This window comes from Octodon degus, unplaced genomic scaffold (genome assembly GCF_000260255.1).
Source record: "Octodon degus isolate 3935 unplaced genomic scaffold, OctDeg1.0 scaffold00108, whole genome shotgun sequence".
NCBI lineage: Eukaryota > Metazoa > Chordata > Mammalia > Rodentia > Octodontidae > Octodon > Octodon degus.
The window spans coordinates 8,162,293-8,170,579 of NW_004524684.1; the positions used below are offsets into that span (position 1 = coordinate 8,162,293).

The 8,287-nt window shown below is 43.1% G+C and overlaps 1 long non-coding RNA gene across 1 annotated transcript; it reads right to left on the bottom strand.

Moving 5' to 3' along the window:
* Positions 1-651: 651 nt before the first annotated feature.
* On the bottom strand, positions 652-4,792 carry LOC111818941. The gene is made up of 3 exons (XR_002822803.1): positions 4,658-4,792; positions 1,889-1,989; positions 652-902 (listed from the first exon to the last, which is right to left on the bottom strand). It is a non-coding gene; the product is annotated as an uncharacterized LOC111818941 (long non-coding RNA).
* Positions 4,793-8,287: the final 3,495 nt, after the last annotated feature.

Below are 8,287 nucleotides of genomic sequence, written 5' to 3' on the forward strand. Positions count from 1 at the left end.
TGCCAGCCCTGCCCCAGGGTATGCTGAGAGGGCAATTGAGACTGGGCGTGCTGGTGTGTGCCTGTAATCCCAGCACTTCTTGGGAAGCTGAAAACAGGAGGGTCACTACGGGTCCGAGCTGAGCAGTGAGACCCTGTAGACCCTGTACTAAATAAATTTAAAAATAAATCTGCTTAGATAGACCTCAGGACAGTCGGAGCCCCTTCCCCTGCCTGGCTGGAGGAGGCCGGCAACAGCACTTAGTCCCCCCTGGGCACAGCGGTTCTCCTCGGCCACTTGCGCCCACTTCTCTCTCGCAGACTGGAGGTGGCAGGTGACAATGTCCCAGAAGAGCACATGGCTGAGCGGCCCCTGTGTCCCCACGCGCAGGAGCTGCTGGGGCTGTCTGAGTCACTGCGTGAGTGTCCGGCGACTCCTGGCAGTGTGCCCTCACAGCCTGCCCGGGGCTGGAAGCCCGCACCCAAGCAGGGCGGCACGTTCCCCCTTTGTGGGAAAACTTCGCAGTCCTCTAAGGCTTTATCCTCTCATTGAACAGGCAAGGATTAGCAAATCCAAACATTTAAAGAATAAAGAATGTAGAATTTTAACTTTCCTTGTAACCTCCAAACTGCTAAGTTCTTTCATATTTTCAGTTTGGCTTCTTACCTGGGAATCTTATACATAAAAAGTAGGGGCTCGATTTTCTATCATTATTTTAAATTTTATTTTATGGTCTTTTTTGTGTTGTTTCACCCACACAAACTGCAGAAGCCTGGGGTCACATCACGTGTGCTTCATGAAAGGCTCACTTCTCCGGCACATGTGGACATGTGGAAGCTCCCAGCAGGGCCTGTGAAATGAGAGGACTTGTGGGCTTTTCACCTTCATCCTCCTCCAAATTCCGAGGTCTCTGCCATGTTACCCTGTGCAAAATGATAAACATGCTCAATGTAAATATTACAGATGTATCACTTTCCTTTTTTAAAATTTCAGTAATAAAGATACAAATAATTCCTTTTACAAAACCTCACTTTACAATAGCTGTCTCCAGAATCGCTTTGATATATTTAAGATTTTAATTTCTTTGTCAGATAAAACAAGAGGTACAAAATAGGATGTATGAGTCACAATTATTACATTTATTATCTAAAACTCCTTTATATGGTTCATTATCATGGCATTGAAACAAAATAATTTGTGAACAATATGCTCATGGAATAAATGATTAAGTTATGAATTTCTCAACATAGTATTTAAAAAATAAGCAACTTCTCTGAACAGACATCAAAAATAATTTTAGACAACAACCTTCTTGTTTTCAATTTTTTTGTAGGATTGAACTCAGCACCTTGTACTTGCCAGATAGGCGCTTATGCTACTGAGCTGTCTCCAGCCCTAGACATCCGTTTTTGTTCTAAACATGAACAGCACGTATGAAACTGAGCTTTGGATGTGTATATATAATGAAATAAGAAGTGTATTTGAGAATTATCCTGTCTAACTACTTCATTAGGCATAGGGATATTCACCATTTAAAGAACAGTGAAAAAATGTAATGTTCCTATTGTCTTACGACTTTATTGTTCACAAGATATTCCACTGGTAATAATGATTATTAGCTAAATCAAACATGATCTATATTTACTATCATATGTTATGGGCTTGAACCACTAATTAAATCAATGCATTCTGAAAAATAGTAATGCATGTTTCCCCCCAAGTATTGATTTCATTAGTGGTTTCTATCATCCTGCATGTTTTCACTTACTTTAAAGCTGCAATTAGAAACATGCCCCTATAATCAAACACTGCCAAGCACATTGGATCACTAGAAATAAACAAACAGCAATTCCCATTCTTTCCCTATGCAAACACACACCACAGTCAATTGTTAATGTGAGTGACACACGTGTGCACGGTGATTTGGGGTGAGCTTGCTCCTCCACTGAGTCATTTTCCGGGTCAGTTTGGCATCCTCTTCAGTCAAGTGCAGCCCTGGTGCAGCAATGTCTGGACAACCAGTGAACATTTTTTTAAGGCAGACAAGAGGCAACTCAACAGGGTGCCAAGCACTCCCATGCCAAGGATTCTTTCCAACAACCCACCTCCCTCTTTCACTAGAGAGCCATCCAGAGGCAGAGGCACTCGCTGAGTTGAAGTCGTGCTCGCCGGCATCCAGAGCTGCGCTAGCAACTCTTGTTAAAGTTAGTGGAAAAGCAGTTCAGTCCCGAGGCGCAAGTCTACACGTGCTGTCCTCAGGTCTCCATCTCCAAGGCCACTCAAGGAAAGCCAACAGTGCCTGGTGGTGGTGGCATTCTCCTTGGGGAAGCACGTGTGGAATCAGGGGTGTAATCCCCATCCCCGTGCAAAGGCATGCAAAGCCGTGTCTACACTGTGCAGAGAATCAGGAAGTATTATGCTTTTCCCCACGACCCAAGCTGTACAACTTCAGTCCTTCCCATTCCTCCCAAACACAGTTCAACCAACTGAACACCTTTCATTCGTACACTGTCCACACGGGGTCCCTTCATGCTTTCCATGGCCCTTGCCCCAGTCCAGTCCAATTCCATCAGCCCTGTGAAGAGAGTCCAGGCCAGTGGCTGGCTCCAGTAGCCAGTGTTCTGTGTGCACTGTACAAATTGTTTCTTATTCGTGAGGAAATTTTCCTTGCCCTCGGGATTATCCCAACTTTCCTCTATGATTGAGGTGGTTAGGTTACTGTCTTCCAATTCCTCATTTTTCAACATCTCACAATGAGCACAAAGGAAAAGCAGTGAAGTGACAAAGTGTTTTTTTCTGCAGAGTCTAACTTAAAAAAGAGTAGCATTCCTTTGCATGCTGTGTTCTGTGTGGCCTTATATCAGATTCATTAAAATCCCAGGAGTTAATTATCAGAGCTGGAAAAGAAGTACCACTGTTTTTCAAGGAATAGACAGTAAAACGTGGAGAGACTTCCCCCACCCTGTGAGATGTGGGAGACAGAAGCTCCCTGTGTGGGGACACGCTGCCAGGTGCCCTTCACATAGATGCTGACCAGGGAGGTGGCCCCTCCCCTCGGGACAGCAGCTCCCCCATGGCTACCGTGCTTCAGTTCTCTGGAGTGCCTCTGTCCTTCCCTAAGGGTAAATGGTGTGACCTAAGTGTGAGCAAGATCAAGAAGGGCACCCTAAGCAGAAATGTCTGTCTTTAAATGCTAGAAAGTAATTGCAAAGAAAATCTAATATGTAACTAGCAGCTGGTAGGATTATTTATCTTGTTATAATGGATTCTTTCTTTCTTTTTTCTGTATGTAGGACAGGGTCTACAGGGTCTCACTACATAGATTGGACTCATAGTGATCCTCCTGTTTTCAGCCTCCCGAGTGCTGAGATTACAAGCACGCACCAGCACACTCAGTCTCAATTGTCATCTCTCATAATGGATTTTAAAGTATTCTGCTTATGTTTTGTGATGTTACCAATCCTCCTGAGTGAGTCACTCCATTCATATGCATGCCACTTGGTGGGACACTGGCAGAGGAAACTCTTCCAGCTTTGGCAGAGTATGGAATTCTTCCTGGGCCACCATTTTTAGTCGAGGAGGCATATCAAAGTGAAGCTGATGAAGTCCGCTACCAAGATCCAGGGAATACACACAGGAGCCTGTTCTGGTATCATGAAAGGAACATGGCTTAAGTAATAATGATAGTTCAATAGTAAGGTGTTGTCTGTTCTCTATGTATTTGTAGTAGTAGGAAAATTCTAAGTAGCATCAAGCACATGAACATTAGGAAATATTATGCTTTCTTTCTTTTTTTTTTTTTTTTTTTTGGCAGAACAGGGATTGAACTCAAGCCCTTGTGCTTGCCAGACAAGTGTTTATTCTACTGAGCTATCTCCCCAGCCCCAATAATATGTTTTCTGTAAAGAATGCATTTATATAAGAATTTCATGAAAGACTTACAAATTTTTAAGTTTTCAAAATGTAATCAATCACCTAATATTGGATATAATGTCTTTATTGATCCATTTTAAGATATTATATACTTGTTCCATTCTTTTCCCAAGTCTTGGTTTTCACTGGGGTGCATGAAACTTTGACAGTTAAATGCAAGACATTTTAATTTCTATTGTGTTTTAAAGTTAAATGGCAAAACAGTTATATGGGTTATTGATCACTCATACAAAAGAGGCAAAATTCCAGCAAGAAATCTGCAGAGGCGCAGCTTTCAGTAACTGGTCCCTAACGTGTACTGTGACACGAGGAGGCCCGCGGCCACACGCAGCCCTGAAAATGTCTTCACCGTGACACCTGTGCGGTCGGCTTCACTGTCGCAGCCAACAACAGCGCGATTCTTCATGAGCTTGGGGCACTTGCTGCTAACAGAGCTACGCTCTCTATGCAGCTGTGTGGCTATTTGTCTGTCTGTCTGTCTGTCTGTCTGTCTGTCTGTCTGTCTTCTATCTACCAACCAATGTATCTACTCCTACGATCAATCTATGTAACTATATGCCCACATATATGTAAAACATGAAAAGAGTGTAAAATAACATTAATCCAAGAGCACTTCTCTCTCGGTTTCACTGCGTGAAGCACAGCCTTAGTAAATGTAGGAAGCTTTGCTTGGACTGTCTTCGTTTTGTCATTGCAGTCAAGCAGAGGTCAGCAGGAAAGTGCTCTGAAGAGTGACAAGAGGTACCTGCACTCTCGGCGACTCTCTCCTCCGGGCTGGTGGAAAATCACGCCGCGGGACCCCCGCCCGGCTCTGCTCCAGCGACTCGGCCCGCGCGAGGCTGTGGGCGACGGCCGGCGGAGCGTCCAGAGCTGAGCTTCGGAGCGCACGAACCTGCTGGGCCTGTGCGCAAGAGCCGCTGCCAAAAGGCAAGTGGCGAAGAAAGCAGTCAAACATTGCTCTGTGGAAATCTGTTTCCGCCTTACACGTTGCTTTTAGCTTTCTCCATATCAGAAACAGCTCTGAAACCCTGCATGTCCATTTCGAATAAGAAAGTAAAACGACCCGGGAAGGCAGCGTAAGGAAGCGTGACATTATGTCCATGAGGACTCGGGACGCTTTTTGCACCTGAGAAGTTGCCTCTTTTTCGAATCGTTGTGTTAAGTGTTTTCACATGTTAAGCAACAGAAAGAACATTAGAAACAGCATGGAGCCAGAGAGTTAGCAATCGTGCCGGGCGCTGAGCTTATTCTTAAATCTAAGGGCTGAGCTAATGGGACGGCGAAGTCCGAGTGTGAGCCAGGCCGCGTCGCGTTGTCCTTGTCCCTGATGACAGGCTGCTCTGGGGCCGAGCGCTGGCCAGCGGGTTCAGGCGGCGCCCCACGCCGGAAGGCCGGGAGGAGCAACGCGCGTCAAATGAGAAAAGCAAGCGCGCACTCAGGTGCGAATCTGCATCTTAGGGCTTTGCTCAATATTTTTTCTTCTCGCTCCATTTTTTTTTTTTTTTTTTTTTTTTTACAGGAACGAAGCTTTTATTCCATTAAGAAATAAGTTTTTAATTTTGCACTTCATGCGGAACAACGCCATTAAGCATACCCAGGTTTCTTTTCTCTCTTACTCTTCAAGAAACAGGTTTATTTTAAATGAACAAACGCTGTATGTTTAATGTTCTACCTTTGACCTGAGATCAAAATCTTGGATTTGTCTTTTGAGGAGATTTTGCTCTGCCCCAGGGTGTTTATGAGCACAGAATATATTCGCCTCCTTCATCACTGCTGCGGGGTTATCACGTGGAAGCGGGTTACACAAATGGAAAGAGCATTAGTGTCGCTCAGCCACCGCTGCCTGCAGATGGAAAGCAAAGCCGCTGGACCGTAAATGTCACCATCAGAGCCGCTTTATATGCATGCACATATATTAAATGTGTATGTGGTATGTACATATTCGGCAACGAGTCAAAAAATAATCCACCAGCATCTTTAATAACTCTTATTTAAGCAAAAAATGGCATGAAAAAGTAATGTGATCCAGAACTCCTAGCAGTCCCCGCCGCAGCGCACGAGGTTTTCGGTAGTTATTGGAGCCTGAGAGCATTTCTAGCTTTTCTGTAAGTCCCTCTGAAAACAGGTCTGTCCTTGAGGTGTCAGATTAACACTCCGCTCCGAAGACAAATTGTTTGTGGGCACACTGGACATATGAGAGCCATTAGATAGTGTGCTCCGCATTCTTGAAAAATGAAAAATTCTAGGCAACATTACATTTTATAAATGCAAGATGTTTATTATTACAGTACTAGCAATAAATGTTTAGAAACTGGAGAGGGTTCATGACGGTTCTGACTAGGAACATATGCCTATCGAGTACATTGGAAGCGGAGCCATTGATTTTTGGCATTAAACAAAGGGTCTGGAAGCTATTATGCGTTTAGGTTTCTATGAGTATTTAATTATATCAATAGGAGAACACAATTCTGTTGTGTGCATAGTGATGAATGTCTCCATTTATTCATGTTACTATGCGTGATCGATGAGCTTAAGCCAGATGCTGTGACTTTCGAGCAATCTCACCAGTTACTTAATTCATATTCTTTGGAAATTCAGAGGACACCGTCACGAGCCTCAGCGAAGCTCCTCCGCACGGAGTCTGCACACAGACCTTCCTCAGGAGCACATGTACAAATAAAATCACACCCCCCACGCACATCTAGCATGTGTAAACACGTGCGCTTTGTGACGTCCGCTGATAAGTATCGTGAGGTTGCTGCAACGCGTGTCCTCCTTCTTGTCCGGCAGCCTTCTTTCTACCTTGCATGCAGTTGGCGCACATGTGTGATTACGTCTGTTTGCTTTATAGTTGCCACCACACACGTGGATGCCAGCCATCGATGCCATCTGAAACCTGCGCTCTGAAAGCTTCTTCTCCACGGATTTGTAGGTTAAGCTGATTTGTGGAAAAGGCTGAAGGTGTGTGTTAACTTTACCATCCACACAACAATGGCTACGTGAAGAAATGCATGTGCTGCTTAAATGTAAGCAATCCACTGCCCAGTGCATGCATATATGTATATGTACATATATAATATGTACACTTATAAATAAATACATATATATATATATACTTCAAAGTGCATATAATATATATGTATATATGAACGTCATGTTGTCCGTGGTATTTGCAATTTTATTTATTAATTTTGAAAGCAATTTAGAGAAAAGATGAGCCAGGGCCTTCCCCTACTCTTTAAGAGAGGTGATTTTACCTTCACAATAAAGCTTTTTTTTTTTTTTGTGGCTGGCTCAGCCTGCCCTGGGGGTAGGGCTGGTGCTGCATGTGGTGCCAGAGATTGAACCTTGGTCCCTGCACTTGCCTACGTTTGCCTAAAGCATGTTTTTTAAGAAATCCATTATTTTACACATTGTGAATGATCTGGGGTCTATTAAATCTTACATTTTTAAGTTAGCAAATTGTGTGGCATTTATAAAGGTGTTTTGTTAAAAATTGAAAAGAAAAAAGAAATTCATTCTTCCAGTGAATGACTGAAAGGTTATGTTTACACCAACAGTCTTACAGGTACCTAGAACAGTGTGTGACTTAGATGTACTAAGTATACAATAAACACATGTTGACTGAATTAATTAAGTAATAAGTGAAGATGCTAAGAAGAGATTCTAAACAAAGGAAAAATTGAAAGTGGCACAGTATTCACACCCAAAAAAGAAGTTCTGCTTATCAGTAAATGTAAGCTAGTCTGAATTTCAAAATTATCTCTATATAGATGCCTGTTCCAAGATTTTCTAAAAGGCAGAGAACGTTTTGAAAGTTTCTCATATTAAGAAAATCCTCCCTTCCTTTTCCCCTATCCCTTTGCTTTGGCTTCGCCATGGGCCTGTGGGCAGTGGATCTCACTGCCCTGCAGCGGACATGACTACAACATCTTTTCATTTAGTTCAGCAGATTTGGAAAGTCAGTTTGCGTGTAACGAGGAAACACTATGATCCTTGATGACTACTGTGTGGGAGTGTTTCTTTAAAAGAACCCTCACCTTCACAATTAATCCATGCAAAACTTTAGTGGCAAATTGGTCGTTTGAGATTTCTGTGCTTTTCTATCATGTTCTGAATTAGGCTTTGTAAAGATTTATTTTTATACAAATTTGAGAATATCAGGAAATATCTAAAACACAAGTAAGTGCTGACTAACATAATACAGATAGGTTACCTGAAGGACTGAAACAGGACTCATTATGGACAGCCCCACCTCTAAATCAAGTGCATCTGCTGATGAGCATGGGTGTGGTGGGGTCAGCTTGAATCGAACATGAGTGACAGTGATGCCAGAGATGTTTTATATGCTAACTTGTATTCCTGAGCGGACACT